The sequence below is a fragment of the Lutra lutra genome, chromosome 6 (assembly GCF_902655055.1).
Source record: "Lutra lutra chromosome 6, mLutLut1.2, whole genome shotgun sequence".
Lineage (NCBI taxonomy): Eukaryota > Metazoa > Chordata > Mammalia > Carnivora > Mustelidae > Lutra > Lutra lutra.
The window spans coordinates 89,418,616-89,435,529 of NC_062283.1; the positions used below are offsets into that span (position 1 = coordinate 89,418,616).

General features: G+C 39.8%; 1 protein-coding gene across 3 annotated transcripts in view; it reads left to right on the top strand.

Moving 5' to 3' along the window:
* ARFGEF3 (ARFGEF family member 3) overlaps positions 1 to 16,914 on the top strand; it is a 180,873-nt gene that overhangs the window by 24,879 nt on the left and 139,080 nt on the right. The window lies entirely within an intron of this gene.

Genomic DNA, 16,914 nt, shown 5'->3' on the forward strand with positions numbered 1-16,914 from the left:
CTCTAAACCCTGTCATCCTTATTCCCCGCCCCGCAGTGTAACGTAGCTCCCTGCAGTATTGAAGGAGACCAAGTGTGAGGCATCAGTCTATGCCAGGAATTGCGCTAATGACTTTATACATTATCTTATTAAATTTTGCAGTAAGTATGATAGGTACGAAAATAATTTATATTTGAATAAGAAGACTGAGGCTAGAGTGATAAAATCATTGTCATGAACTCTCACAGCTAATACAGGATAGACAGAGGTTCAAGTACAGGTTTGACTTGAAAGTTGTTCTCTTAGCTAATATAATCTATGTCTTCAATGGATATTTGCTGAATATTGTCACCTAGATATGTTAAAATAGGAATTATTGTTGTCCCTGTCTATCCCTTCATTTCCCCTTTCACCTTTGGGAAACGTATTGGGGCAGAAGGCACACGTGTGATTACTTGAATATTGGCTTTTCTCTAGAAATTGGCTTTAGGGTGTGTCTGGCTGGTCAGCGGGTTAAGTCTCTGCCGTCTACTCAGGTTGTGATCCCGGTTCCTGGGATCAAGCTCTGCTTTGGGCTCCCTGCTCAATGGGGAACCTCCTTCTCTCTCTCCCCACCCTCCCTTGTTCTCTCTCTACCTCTCTCTCAAATAAATAAATAAAATCTTAAAAGAAAAAAGAAAGAAGTTGGCTTTGGTAGTATGTAAGTGACGAATGCATTCAGCTGTAAGTAATGGAAAGCCTTACTATAGTGTAAACAAGATGGGGCTTATTTTCCTCCTGTAATAGGCAGTCTGGGATGTCTAGGATACTGCTGAACTTCCATTATATTTGGCTTTTTATACCACAAAATGGTTCTTGCAGCCATAGTCAGCACGCCCTCACCCCAGACGGAAGGCAGAAGGACAAAAGACAGAAGGGCAGAGCTAACTAAACGGGTCTTGCCCTTTTCATCAAGAAACCCAAAGTACTTTAAGAGCCATGAGGAAGGCAGTGAAAGTAGGAACCAGGATTGTCAGGAGCAACTTAGACCAGTCTTGATTTACCACTTGAGGCTGGGCATGCCATCAGCCAAAAACAAAGCTGTAATCAAGTTACAGGGAGAAGGCTGACAACTGCAAACCACACAGATCAAAGAAGCAGAGGCTATGAGATTTTGAAGAGGTGACAGAGCTCCCCCATCTCACTGCTAGGATGGCTGAGATGTAAAGGCTAAGAGCCGGTTTCCTTAGCCTCTGCTGTTCTTCTTACTGCGCTTCCCAACTATTTCCCATAAAATGTGTGTTTTCAAAGCTCTCTCATATCCCTACTGTTTATCCTTCCCATCCTTTCAAAGGAGTCTAGAAAGCTTCTGCACCTGTCTTGTGAACAGAAATTGCATACCAGAAGACCAAAGTAATATGCTTAGCATTATCCCTGACATTTCTTGGTCAAAACAAAATCACCAATTTCCAAGTTAGGCCAATGTTCTTTTAACAGACTCCATTGCCTTCCCTGGCACTGTGCTCTTCTCTGATACCCTTATACTTAATCCAGAGCCGGGATTGGGGGGCGGGGTGGGCTTCCTGCCCAGATACCTTGGACTTTCTGTTGGGCAGGCCCAGCTACCCCAGTTTCCCAGCATGGATGATTTTGGCTTTTCAGGGACAACTGGGTGGAGCCCAGCCTGCAGAGAGACATCGGGTCCCTTGGAGTCCCCAGGGAGGAAGCACAGCAAGCTAGTGCCCATAAACTGGAGTATAAACATTTTTTCCAAGGTATTTGACCCTATCTTTTAGCAGCAGAGTACTTGGTCATTTTGAGCCCGATTGGCATGTTCTTGCCTCCCTCTTCTGGAACTGAGGGTGCCCCGGTGCCTCCTGACACACGGGGAAGAACACAGTGATGTGAACACCGTGTTGAATCACCCTAGTGACAAGGCATCTGAGCAGTTGGAAAAGTGTTTCAGTGATAGAGTCCATTAATCTCAGCTTTCCATAGTGGGGACCTCTCCCATCAGTATTAGGATAGAAAATGAATGGGGTCCTTTTTTTTTTTTAACCTTATAGAAGAAGAGACCCCTTTCCTTAGCCAGAGGTTTTTACCTAATGAGGCTTTGCCACTACAAATAATTATAGCAGAATTTTAGTTATAGTGTTTAAAATACTTGAATACACATTTGTCTACAAATTTCCCTTTCTTCCATACTAACATCCTTATGAGCCTGCAGGATCTCAGCTTGTTTTCCTGGATTTTGTAGGGACCCATATACATACTTTGGCAAACTCACCAAGTCCCTATTTGGATGTAGGCCATTGAGAGCCAAGCCTGTAGCAGCTGGCTGTGTGGCATTCACTCCCCATGATCTCTGGGGGCTGTGGCTGGCGACAGGAACACCAGGCCGACTCATGGTAACACCATAAGGCAGAGGAGCACCATCACGGCCCTCCTGGTCTGGCCAAGCCTTCAGTCCCTTGACATCCTGTGTTCACGCCCCGGCCTGGGATGGTTGTCAGGCAGGGTTTGTTGTCCTGATCTATAATCATTTTACTAAGAGAGCCATCCCCTGCCACTTTTTCTCTTCACTACATTAAAAAGAAAAAAAAAAATATATGGGGCATGTTTGTTTTTCTTCCAGTATGTGTTTCATTTAGGAAGGTCATGTGGGTGTGTAAGAGTCTATAACCACCTTGAGTGGAATAAAGCAGCCCCTTGGTGATGTGTTGCTGCAAACACAGCTGCTTTCAGGATGCCTGGGCTCCAAGGCAGGTTAGCAGGCTGAAGGGTAACTAGTGCCCAGACACAATCCCCACCTTTAAAATTAAATTTATCCCAAGAAGCAGTCTTGTCTTCTTATCAGATTTTTACCAGACCTGAGGCTACTGAGTGGCAGATTAACATGGATCTTATTCATTGGAGTCTACAGGAGGGACGAGGGGAGGCATAAAATCTACGTTATGTTTAAAGCAGACGGCTCTTTTCGGCTCTCACCCAAGGCCTATTTTTCGAGAGCACTTACAGAGCGGAATCTTTTGGGATAGTCAGTGGTTAAAACACCACACACACATGACTGTTGGGAGAAGTTGCTATTTAATGGGAATATAAAATTTTACATCGTGGTTCTCTGATGCTTATTGCCAAAAGGTATTGCTTTAAGGGACGTGATCTTTGTACGTGATTGGCCGGACGTGATTTTTCATGCCGATGGGGAAAGAACTGTGGGGTGTTTAATGGGACAGAGGCTGTAATTTCAAAATATAAAAAGGCATTCAGTGGCTTTCCCCAGCTTTATTGATAATAAATGTGCATATATTTAAGGCGTATAGAGTGATGATTTGAGATACATATACATTGTGAAATGATGACCACAATCACATTAGTGAACATATCCATCACCTCACTTAGTTACAATTTTTGTGTGTTAGGAAGACACTGAAGATCTACTGTCTTAACAAATTTCAAGTATATAATAAAGTAGTACTAACTATTGTCACCCTGTTGTACATTACATCCCCAGAATTTATTAATCTTATAATGGAAACTTTGTACCCTTTGACCAACATCTCCTTATTCCTCCACGTTTCAGCCCCCGGTGACCACCATTCTACTCTCTTTGAGTTAGACTTCTTTAGATTCCACATATAAGTGAGACCGTGCACTGTTTGTCTTTCTGACTCTGGCTTATTTCACTTAGCATAACGTCCTCAGTTCATCCATGTTGCACAGTTGGCAGGCTTGCTTTCTTTCTGTGGCTGAGTAATATTCCATTGTGTGTCTGTGTATTTAGGCTTGATATCTAAAGTAAAGGTACCTAGGTACATCTGGTACATATATAGATATCTATTTTTTATATATTTATGTATAGACCTATATTTCTATATCAATATTTAGGTAGATAGATACCATATTTACTTTATCCATTCATCTGTTGATGGACACTGAGGTCCTTTCCATACCTAGGCTATTGTGAATAATGCTGCAACACACATAGGCATACAGATATTTCTTTGAGATACTGGTCTCATTTCCTTTGGGTATATGCCCAGGGATTGTTGGGCCATATGGTAGTTCCATATTTAATTTTTTGTGGAAGCTCCATACTGTTTTTCATAATGGCTGCGCCAATTTACATTCTTACCAGTAGAGCACAGCGCTCCCTTTCTCCACATCCTCACCAGCACTTGTTATCTCTTTTTGAAAATAGCCATCCTAACAGGTGTGAGGTGATGTCTCATTGTGATTTTGACTTTGCATTTTCCTGATGATTAATGATTTTGAGCAACCTTTTAATGTACCTGCTGAAAATTCATACGTCTTCTTTGGACAAATGTCTTTTCCATTTCTTTGCCCATTTTAATAGGATTCTTTATTATTATTATTGCTAGTGAGTTGTATACATTTCCTACATGTTTTAGATATTAACCTCAATCACATAGATGGTTTGCAAATATTTTCTCCCATTCTGTAAGATGCATTTTCATTTTGTTGATTGTTTCCTTTGCTGTGAAAAACCTTTTTAGTTTGATCCCTCAGTTGTTTGTTTTTGCTTTTGTTGTCTGTGCTTTTGGTTGTTATCCAATAAATTGTTGATAAGGCCAATGTCAAGGAGATTTTTTTCTATATTCTGGGAGTTTAGCAGATCAGGTCTTACATTTAAGTCTTTAATCCATTTTGAGTTAATGTTTGTGAGTGGCAGAAGAGATGGGTCTAAAAGGAATCATTGTGTCCTACAGTATGAAATATACATGTTTTAAATTATCTAGAAAGTAAGAGAATACACAAATGACACGCTCATGGCGGTGGGGGGGAAGGAATGTTTTTACATTGTAAAGTATGCTCATACTGTAGAAAATTCAAAAGCCTACATTCAAAATGTAATTCTTGATGTACAGTGCCATGTTATTTGAACTATTCATAGGTTTCATTACATCTATACGTTATAGATGAGGACACTGAGGTATGAAACAGCTAGGACCCAGTAATAACTGGTTAAGCCTGAACTTCCACCTTTGACAGCTGGATGCAAAAGCTAGATCATCTAGAGATAATAAATCTTAACACTGGTTTATTTTCTTTTGAATATATGTCATAAAAATTAGGTCACAAGGTATGTAATGTTTTGCAACTTGCTAGTTTCACTTAGTATTGAAAACAATTTTCAAGTGCCACTAGGAGTTCTTTAAAAACATTTTGAAGGCTATTAAAATTCCATCCAATTGGTATACCATAGGAAAAGTCATTTTTAGTATTTCCCTCATTGTTCTAGTAATTGATCAAAAATTGGCATAAACTGCTAGGGAGCTTCTCTTCTTTGAAGGTATAGTCTCAGTTTGGGGCATCTCAGTGGCTCAGTCATTAAGCATCTGCCTTAGGCTCAGGTCATGATCCCAGGGTCCTGGGATCAAGCCCTGCATCAAGCTCCCTGCTCTGTGAGCCTGCTTCTCCCTCTCCCTCTGGCTCCAGCTCCCCCTGCTTGTACACATTCTCTCTCTCTCTCTCTCTCTCTCTGTCAAATAAATAAATAGAATCTCTAAAAAAAAAAAAAAGGTATAGTCTCAATTTTAAGGTGTAGTATGCCATTGTAATATTAGTAAGACAGTTCACTTGCTTAGCAGATTTCACAAGGACCTTCCTTACCAGTTGACTTTGAGCCAAGAAAGGTGAATATATTTCCCTCCACAGTTATTTAACAACATCCCTGACCACCTGTGTAACCAGCTACTCTATCCTGTAGGGTAGGGGAGGCCCTGACCCAGCGAGGAGGGACTCTAGAAATGCTGGTAGGGTCAGGTGGAAGCGTGGAGGAAGGTAGAATTTGTAAAGACGGATGGACATGTAAATAGAGGGGACATGAGGTTTAAAAGCACTGAGCATGCCTGTGATGAACGATTGTTAGCTTTGAATGGTACAGTCTATCTTGACACTGGAGATTAAGCTTTAATGTATTGTTCTTGGCCTTTCCCTATATTCAAGCTAGCCAGATGCTTAGGTTTTACATCGTGGACTAAATTTGACAATTTAATGCTGAAAATTTTATTGCTGTAGATAAAAAGTCAAAAATAGTAAATGATACAGATTTTTCTATTTTCTGTGGCCTATAGGCCTATACATTTTATATCTGAGTGTGCTAATCAGATGGAAACAGTTCTCAGATGTCCCTCTCCTGAGAAAAGTGGGGACTATTGCATTGGCTTTCATGTGCTGGGTTGTTCTGGGGGGGAGAACATAGGTCACCTGGAAAATAAAAAGTTTTTATTACTTGGCTAATTTGCAGGGATGCCTGTGCTTGTTTCCATATTGTAGATGCCTTTCTCTGCTTTTATCTTTTGCTTCCTCACGATGGAGAGGTAACATGCTGCTAGGAAAGAGAGAAGGCTTTTGTGTTGCATAGTCCTTACATTTGAATCTGGACTCATCCATTTACCACTTTTGTTCATGTGTATGTGACTTTGGGAGCCTCCTTGACTTGGACTGTAAAATGAACTTGATAATGGCCACCGTCCAAGTTCCCATGAGGATTAAATGAGTTCTAACATTATGGGAAAGTTCCCAGCTCATAGCTTCCTCTGATGGATGGGCTTACTACTTCTTTCTACATCTCCTCTAGAGCAATGACCAAAGTGTTCCTTGTTTTTCCTGTTTTAATAGTAAGGTTATGCTTCTAATGGGACCTACTGCTGTACAGCAGCTAAGTGACATGGGACAAAGTACTTACTATCTCTGAGCCCATTAGCTCATTGATCACAAAGAGAGGTAATCACAGTTTTGTAAGTACTCAATTAAATGAGATCATGGATGTATGGCCAGTCCTTATGCCTGGCACAGAGCGGGTACTCAGTGATTAGTAGGTACTAGTACTGAATGGCCATATCATTGAAGGACAGCTTCCCTTCTGCCATCTTTCTATGCATCACAGTTTCCTCTGACTTCTTTGCTAGCATCCTTTCTTCTCTTCACTCACTGGCTGGACAGATTTTTCTGAGCTCTGTCCTTCTGCTGTCTTCTTCCTGTACTTTGCCTTGGAAGTTTCAATCACTTCCAAGGCTTCAGCTACCTTAAGATGGAGATCTTCTCATTCCTGAGCTCAAAACCAGTACATCCAGTTTTGTACTTACCAATACTTAGATGCCCAAAGGAATCTGAAATTCTATAATATATAAAGATACAGTTATCATCCATCCCATTTCCATCCTCAAAACTGTTCTTCCAGTAGGTCCTCTCTACTCCAGTTCTGTACTATCTCTAGGTTCCATTTCTTCCTTTCCATTCCTGAATATGGCCTAACTGCATTGTACTTTCAGCACTGGGCCCTTATAACAGTGTAGTCCCTTTCTCCAGGCTTTGCTGCCTCCAGTAAATAGTGATGACAACAACAAAACTATAGTAACAAGAAAGTGGTGACAGTGAGAAAAAGTACCAAAGACAATAATAATTTGTTGAGTATGTGCAACATGCTAAGCACTATCATATCACTGTAAGTCTTGGGAGAAGTGTGACCCTTCTCTGGGCTCGTTTTGTAGAGGCCCCGTTCTTGTCCTCATCAAGGTGGAGGGAACATTTCCACCTAGAACCCACCCTATCCCCTCAGTTTTTGCTCTGGGCACTTGAGACCTCAGAATTCCCTCTTAGACTCCCTGCCTCTTAGACGATGCTGAGTCTCCTTCCAAAAACTGCATGTGGACATGGTTTTATCTTTCAGAAGGCATATGATGCCATCGATGTCTGCATGTCTACGCCCAAGGGCTGGCTAAACAGCAGCTGTTTGCATAGCTTGTAGTCTTGAGACCCCTGCTATGAGACCCTTGTGGGGCAGGACAGAGCCAGAGGTGGCAAAAGACGGGGGCTGGGCCAGGAAACTTCAGGAGTGCTGTGAATGTTAGGGTAAGGAATCAGGAATTTTTCTAATGTAGTTTTTTATCTAATCATTGTAATATTTCTCCAGTAGGTGATATTAGGTCCATATATAAAATGAGAGTTGCAGAGGTTACTAAGTGTACAGATTATAATTGGCAGAGCCTGAATTTGATGCAGATTCACTGGACTCTAGAATTTTATTCCATGATAGTGTACTTTTTATCATTCCCTACATTGTAGCCAGAGTTCCATTTTGTAGAAAATGTCTGAGGTCACAATCTTCCCTGGATTAAAAATCTTCCATTAGCTCCTCATTTTCAACTGGCTAAAGGCCAGTTTCTCTGGAATAGTATGCAAAGACCCTTCAAAAGCTGTTTAGAATCTACCCTACCAAAGGTAAGGCTCCTTTCTCATGAGTCTTCCCACTATGACTTATCCAGTCATAATGAACACACTCTGTGCCTTTGCACCTACAACCTCAGCGTGGTATGTCTTTCCCACTTCTTTCCCTGGTTTACCAAGTCCCATACAACACCCCGAATTTCAAGGCCAAATGAATATCACCTTGTCCATGAAGACACTTGAATTTTTCTAGACAGGATCTCTCCTACCCCTGTTATACATTCCTAATTGACTGTTTATACTTTAATAAAGCGTGCATTACTTTCTTACCTATGTTTTTATAATATCCCATGTCTGTTCCTTCCTTGAGGCTGTGGCTTCCATGTAGACATGAGCCAGGTATATTTTCTTTTCTTTTTTTTTTTTTTTTGATCTTTTTTTTAAATTTATTTTCAACTTAACAGTATTCATTGTTTTTGTTTGCATGCAGGTATCTTTTCATTATATGCCTAAGTTTTCATACAGAGTCTGGACATATATGGTAGGCTAGATGATTTTTTTTTTTTGGAAAGACCATTTTAATACTAAGAATCTTATATACTTTTTGCAAGGGAGTTACTGACAATTGAGGAATACAAATTTTAGTTTTGCCCGTTGGGCTGACCTGCCAATGGACTGGTTTTTTAAAGGCATTTGACATCACAACCAGCAATTTCTATTTAACAGAAAGATGTCACTTTACTTTTAGTCCTGTAATTGCACTATCATGGCATTTAAGTGACGAGAAGTCGCTGTTAAAAAATGTGTAGATCTATATTATTTGTGAACTTTAACAGGTCACTGAGTTCTGAATAAAGCATAAATCACAGTTTTGTCTCAATGTGACTGGTTTGGTTTTGCCTTTTCAAGTTACTACTTACATAGGCTTTTCTGAAAGATATTTATACCATTAATTGTTATTTTTCATGAGGTAGTACCTTTTTGCATAAAATTGTCAGCACATAAAAAAGATTATGTTGTATTGTCCAGCTACTTTTCTTCTTCCCTAAGATTTGAATATTTGAGTTAGCGATCCTTTCTGTTTTGGTGGTTTATTGCTTTTTGCCTCTTCATGGCAGAAATTCTGGGCAGAGTCCTACCTCTTGATTGCCAGTTGGAACACTTCCATCATAAAAAAAAAAATCATTAAGTATCAAAACGCATGTGGTTCTGTGTTATGGTGCAGGGCAGAAACAGTCCTAGAGGTAGGCTTCATGCTCTTGGTATATTACATGATAAGCCCAAAAGTTTGATTGTGGGAAAATCTGTCCTAAAAAGAAGCAAAATGAAATTAAGCATACTTATTTTAGATTACATGACTAAGGTAATTATATTTTAGTGTGACAAGCAAGCCTATTTTCAGTCAAAAAGACTTGAGGGAGAAGAAAGAATTCAGGAAGTGTTTGAAAAATGGCAAAAGAATGTCTTAGAGGAAAGGAGAAGGGAAACTGTTCCAGGAATTATGGCCTAGTTTTTGATAAAGAGGGAAGGGTGGTGACTTGACAGAGTATGAGAAGTTGGCACAGAAGCAGCTCAGGAAGGATTAGATGAAAGCTGTTACGGGAAACATGGCCATTCAGGGTCCCGGGCCAAAAGCTTTGAAGGAAAGTGAGACGGTGTTTTTGCTCATGTAGTACAAGGCTAGCTTCACATTTTATTTCTAAAGGTAATATATTCTTGAAAAAATTTTAAATGTAGAAACACGTAATAATAAAACCAAGATCATCCATGTTCCCAACAGGCAGAGAGAGATTTTGGATGTGTTCTGAGGAATTTCTTACCAGCCTCTCTCTCTCTTCCACCTATTCTATAATTGTAGTAATGGTTTATTTCAGAGCGGGGCCATGACATGGTATATATTCTCCATCGTATTTTCATTTTTAAATTTTTGGCATAAGATTTCAAAGCACTGGGCGCCTGGGTGGCTCAGTGGGTTAAGCCGCTGCCTTCGGCTCAGGTCATGATCTTAGGGTCCTGGGATCGAGGCCCGCATCGGGCTCTCTGCTCGGCAGGGAGCCTGCTTCCCTCTCTCTCTCTCTCTGCCTGCCTCTCCGTCTACTTGTGATCTCTCTCTGTCAAATAAATAAATAAAAAAAATCTTTAAAAAAAAAAAAAGATTTCAAAGCACTTTCCGGTGTCAATGAAAACTTTCCAGAATACTTTTAATTATTATCTATTATTCCCTTCTATGAATGTGTCATGATTTCTTTAACCTGATTTACATTATAAATAAAAGGACAATGAAAAGCCTTTGCATCTAAACCTTCGCTACATGTATAATGATTTCTTTAGAACAGATTCATGGAATGGAAAATCTTCGGCGAAACTATATTCACGTTCGTAAGCTCTGGATAGCTACTGACAAATAATTTTTTATGGAAGTGTTAAAGAATAAACCTTTCATGGGGCCACAGGGAAAGGTTCTGTGAGGAATCGCTAAGTGTGTTGATGGAGGTGAGAAAGAGTTTAGTGTTTCACAGTGGAAAAATGTACAAGTCCGTGTGTAAATGGTTGACATGGGGGATGATGTGAGGAAATACTGGATTGACAATGGACAGGAAGAAAGGAGCTGGGCTGTTCGTTCATCTTTCATGAAAGGTCCTCCACAGGCTTACTGGGTGTAAAATGCTTAACCCTGTCTTGGAACAGGGTTCGAGAGCGACAAATGGTAACCACTAAGGTCCTCTGGGGCCGAGGAGTTTGAGTTCACGGCTCCTGTTGTGCCCCACCTCATTTCCAGGAGGGAGATTTTCTCTCTTATGCTCCTGTCCCTCATCGATATTTTTTGTCCCTTCTCATTGGCTTGGCATGAAGCTTAAAGCAGATTATATTATAACCTAAGCTCTTAAATTGGTGCCCAGCATACTGAAGCCTTTATTAATAAATGGCTTTTCTACACTAGCGGGGCTCCTCCCTCATGTATCAATTAGATCGTCTGGCTGGCTGTTGACAGAACACTCGAGCCAAAGAAAAACCAATATGTTGTGTCTAATACAACGTTTGTGTCTGGTGGAAAGAGAAGGCCACTTGCTTTGATCCTTTTATTGGACTCGCTTGTCTTTATAGGCTCAGCTCACCTTAATAGCCTTGATGCTAACATTGTCAGTCATTTTCCTTCTTTTTGAAGATCAGAAGGTTGAATTGACACTTGTCCCTATCTTGGGCAGGAATGATGTATGCTTTTCCCTCTGTTCTGTACTCTGTGCCCAGTGCAATGCCCTGAACGTAATAAACACTCAATAGTTATAGAAAAAGATGAATTCTAGAGCAGGCTCACTTGTGATGAGTGTGGACTTCATGTCTCTTTTCCTCTAGAAATTAAAAAAAAAACTTAGTGTTTTTCTACTTAATTACACAGAATGTATATCTATTGGCAGAAGTATTACCAGATTGTGGGGGAAAATATCAAGCCATGATGTGTTTTTCATTTTTTTCCAAAGATAATTAAGTTCTGAGATGTCATGTACAGCATGGGGACTATAATTAACAACACTGTTGTGTATTTGAAAGTTTCTAAGAGAGGCCTCAAAGTTCTCACCTAAGAGGCTTCAAAGTTCTCATCACAAGAAAAAAATATAACTATGTGAGGTGTTAGCTGTTAACCACTTACTGTGGCTATCATTTTGCAGTATACATATATTTCAAATCATTATGCCATACACCTAAAATTAATATGTTATAGGTCAGTAAATCTCAATAAAACTGGAAAAAGGTATTTTCAAAATAAATAAAAATGCATTCTCCTTTATGAATTGTTTTCTTGACCCATCGTATTCTGTATTTTTAAAAAGGTAAATGGGTTTACCATTGTCCCATCACAAGAATGTAACAAGATAATGTTTTATGTTTGTTACTTTCTATTCTTTTGCAGCTTTTTTCTTCTGAATTGACTTCTTTTATTTTAAAAAATGTGAAGAAAATAAGTTTGGCTCTTATATGTTAGAAAAATATGATTTTCAAGGTAAATTCTAGAGTTTGAACAAATTTAACCTACCTCCATTCATACACCCATCTACTAGAGAGGAGGAGCCATCAGATCTATCAGATAGCAAAGGTAAAATCCAGGTAGTAATATAGCTTGAAGTCAGGTGTCATGATATCCCCAGCTTTGGTTTTCTTTTTCAGCATTCCCCTGGCAATTCAGGGTCTTTTCTGGTTTCATACAAATTTTAGGATTCTTTGTTCCAGCTCTGTGAAAAATGTCAGTGGCATTTGGTAGGGATGGCATTGAAAGTATAGATTGCTCTGGGCAGCTTAGACATTTTAACAATGTTTATTCTTCCAGCCCATGAGCATGGAATGTTTTCCATCTCTTTGAGTCTTCCTCAATTTCTTTCATAAGTGTTCTCTAGTTTCTAAATGATAGATCCTTTACCTCTTTGGTTAGGTTTGTTCCTAGGTATCTTCTGGGTTTTGGTGCTACTGTACGTGCAATATGATTCAGCAATTACACTACTAGGTATTTATCCCAAAGATACAGACCTAGTGAAATGAAGGGGCACATCCACCCCAATGTTCATAGCAGCAATGTCCACAATAACCAAACTGTGGGAGGAGCCAAGATGTCCTTCAACAGATGAATGGATAAAGAAGACATGGTTCATATATATAATAGAATATTACTCAGATATCAGGAAGGATGAATACCTACCATTTACATAGGCATGGTTGGAACTGGAGGGGATTATGCTCAGTGAAATAAGTCAAGCAGAGAAAGACTCTGCTTCTTCACTCATGTGGAGCACAAGGAATAGCATGGAGGACCACAGGGGAAGGAAGGAAAACTGAATGGGAAGAAATCCGAGAGGAAGGCAAACCATGAGAGACTCTGGACTCCAAAATGGAGGGTTTCTGAGGGGAGGGGTTTGGGGGATAGGGTAACTGGGTGATGGGTATCAAGGAGGGCATGCGTTATGATGAGCACTGGGTGTTATAGGCAACTAATGAATCATTGGACACTACATCAAAAACTAATGATATACTTTATGTTTGCTAACTGAACATAATAAAAAAAATTTTTTAATTAAATTTTTAAAAAATCCAGATAGTATTTACAACTTTTCAGACAACTGATGGGCAACTACAAACAATTAAGTATGCTTTTCATTACAAAAGCAAATCAATTTTCATAGTGTGGCCTATCGTATAAGTGGAGGCTTTCTTTATGGATGACAACAACAACAACAACAGCAGGCATAATTGCTATAAAGAATATATGGACTATAATGGGGCACCTGGGTGGCTTAGTCAGTTACATGTCCAGCTCTTTGATTTGGCTCAGGTCATGATCTCAGGGTCATGAGATCGAGCCCCACGTCATTGGGCTCCATGCTGGGTGTGGAGCCTGCTTAAGATTCTCTCTCTCCCTCTCCTATCATACCCCTCCTCCCCAGCCAGTCATGTGTGTGCATGCGTGCATGCTCGCTCTCTGTCTCTAAAAACAATGATAATAATAATAATAATAAAATAAGAATACATGGATTGTCAGTGTGAGTACCAATAAGAAATGGGAGAAAGTTTAGTTCCATATTTAATATTTTGCCTAAGTACAAGCAAAGGCACTCACCTTTTTGAGCTGAACAGAAGGAAATGCAATGATGGTTATTTTTGTAAGGAGCCAATGGCTTTATGGCTTTAAAAAGTATTTTGTTCAAATTATGCAAGTATATTCTAGAGTTATATAAAAATTGATACAAATAGAAAGTATAAAAAAAAAAAAGATTCCCCCATGCCACTGTCTAAAAACACCCATCGCCAACATTCAGCTCACTCTGTCTTAGAGGGTACCTTAACTGACTTTCATTGCTATCTGTCCCTCTGTACTGTTTGAATGTTTTTAGGTACATGTAAACATTTTATCACAAAATGATAGTGAAAATATTTATTTTGAGAGAAAATATGAGCATAACCATATTATATTATTTGGGATTTTTAGAATAGATTAAATCATATAAAATTGTTGATATTCAAAGCTTTCCAACCTGCAAAAATGGTAATTTCATGTGCTCAACTTAATAATTGCAGGAGGCTTGCTAAGAAATCTTGAAAGGCTGCAGGAGAGAAGGAATTTTATGTTGCTCAAAGTTGCATTCGTAGGGCCTAAAGAAGTTCCTAGAGGGTGAATCTAATCTTTGGTATAAAATATAAAAGATTGATACTGATAAAATAATTTTATTAAAATAGAAATGAAAATCACAATACAGTGGAAACCTATTTAACAGCACAGCAGAGGAAGTGAATTAAGGAACCAATTAAATTCCAATTGGTTCCATAGAATTGGCCCTGGCGAACCTTAGTCAATGAAAATTCATCGGTGTTGATACAAACTCTTTACAGCCTCAGTATTCATAAACACGAATAATAAAGTCCCAAGTGTCACACAAGGGCGGAGGGGAAGCAGTGAAAAAAACCTCCTGAACTCAAATTAGGAATGTCTGTGGCCCCTAGGAAAAGTGGATGGCTATAGCTTGAACTCAGCAGCTGGTTTTAAAGCCACACTTTTCCATTCATCTAAACTGTCTATACCTTCTTATAACTACATACCAGCTGTCAAATATAATGCATTGCTTCATCAATGGTCACTCAAAATAAGGTAATTTACATTACTTGTTTGATGCCTGCCCCAGTCTTTTTACTTGGGAATCATTTGAACTGCTGTTTTTAAAGCCATGTGTCTTAATGCCACAGTTGGTGGGGAGTTGTGTACTGGTGAAGGCACTGGGGAGGCCTAGGCTGTGGGACTTGAAGACACATAGGGTCCAAGTTTAAATCACAGCTGTCTCATTTGCAAACACGGGACCTTGGACAGGTTATCTCATATCTCTTCACCTTGTTGACAATTAAATCTCTACTTTCAAAAGTTGTAATTAAATAAAATAGGAAAGATGAACATGTGATTATGGGCATTTGCACATATAAGCCTCTGATTTTCGATCAGAGCCATGGTTATTATATGAAGCATTTCAGGCAATTATCGAATAAATGGCTCGGATCCTAGAATCCTAGAATTGGAGAGTCGGCAGACCTTACAAGTCTAAAGTGTCTCTGTGTTCATCCAAGAGGAATCAGCCAACACTGAGGAACTGATTTGGTTTTACTTCAAGTTCATATTGAAGTTGGTATTGAAAGCTGATTTTTGGTAAATCCTAACTTTCCTGCTGTTGACCTATTTCAGTTGCCCCGTGTTCATTGCTTTCTTCTAGCCCAATAACGCTGGTCTTAACACAGTAAAGGAAATAGGTTTAGTCTCCTTGACACAACCAGACACAGTGTCGTGGGATGATGAGTTCCACATGCATATGCAACACAGCTAATTCTTCTTCTTTAAGGAATAATCGTATGTCAGGACATGGAACCTGAGGCCATTGCCCTTATTTAATTAGGCTAGAGGGAACTTGCACATGCCTGTGCATAAAAATAATCACTTAGTGTAACTGAATATTAATATTTGGTATGCCCGTTTCCCAATGAGGCAGCATCTAGAAGATCAAAAGATGATTTATTCTAATACAGTACGGGCAAAGGGGACCGGGTGTGCGCCACCTTGCAACTTCATTATAAATTTCATCCTGAGACCCAATTAACAGGCCTGTTATTCTCTTTTATTAAAATCACTTAAAAAAACTAAGACAGCAGAGTTTTCACGGAACCACAGAGCAAACAATGAAATCAGCCGTGCCTGTGAGCTTCTTTCATTTCCCATGTGTTCATTTCCTGTTGAAGTCAGGAGCTGAGGCTTGTGATACTAATCTAGGGCATTGCTGGGTCTGGGGGGAGAAGAAACCTGGGATCTTGAAGAGAGTCTCACACACAGACACACCCTCCTTCTCTGCCCCAGGACTCAGCATAACCTCACTTCAAAGCCTATCCTTGTGGAATTCTTTTTTTTTTTTTTTTTAAGATTTTTTTCTTTTTCTTTTCTTTTTTTTAAATTTATTTTCAGCATAACAGTATTCATTGTTTTTGCACCACACCCAGTGCTCCATGCAGTCCGTGCCCTCTCTAATACCCACCACCTGGTTCCCCCAACCTCCCACCCCCACCACCTCTTCAAACCCTTCAGATTGTTTTTCAGAGTCCATAGTCTCTCATTGTTCACCTCCCCTTCCAATTTCCCCCAACTGCCTTCTCCTAACTCCCATGTCCTCCATGCTATTTGTTATGCTCCACAAATAAGTGAAACCATATGATAATTGACTCTCTCTGCTTGACTTATTTCACTCAGCATAATCTCCTCCAGTCCTGTCCATGTTGCTACAAAAGTTGGGTATTCATCCTTTCTGATGGAGGCATAATACTCCATAGTGTATATGGACCACATCTTCCTTATCCATTTGTCTGTTGAAGGGCATCTTGGTTCTTTCCACAGTTTGGCAACCATGGCCATTGCTGCTATAAACATTGGGGTACAGATGGCCCTTCTTTTCACTACATCTGTATCTTTGGGGTAAATACCCAGTAGTTCCTTGTGGAATTCTTAAGCCCAGTCAGGGAGCCTGTCCCTCTTCCCTGACCCATCAAAATTTCTGCCATTTTGGACAGGGTCCTTTCCCTTGAAGTTGGGGGCTTTTAACTGGGATCCATATGAAGTTGGCGCTTGGGGGGGGTGGTCATGAGTCCTCAACATGATTTCTGTACTTTTCCTAGGAAGAGGGTCATGTGCCAGATACGTTCATGATCCAGAAAAGGTTAGGAAACAGATCGATTCTAATTGTGCTTTGATCT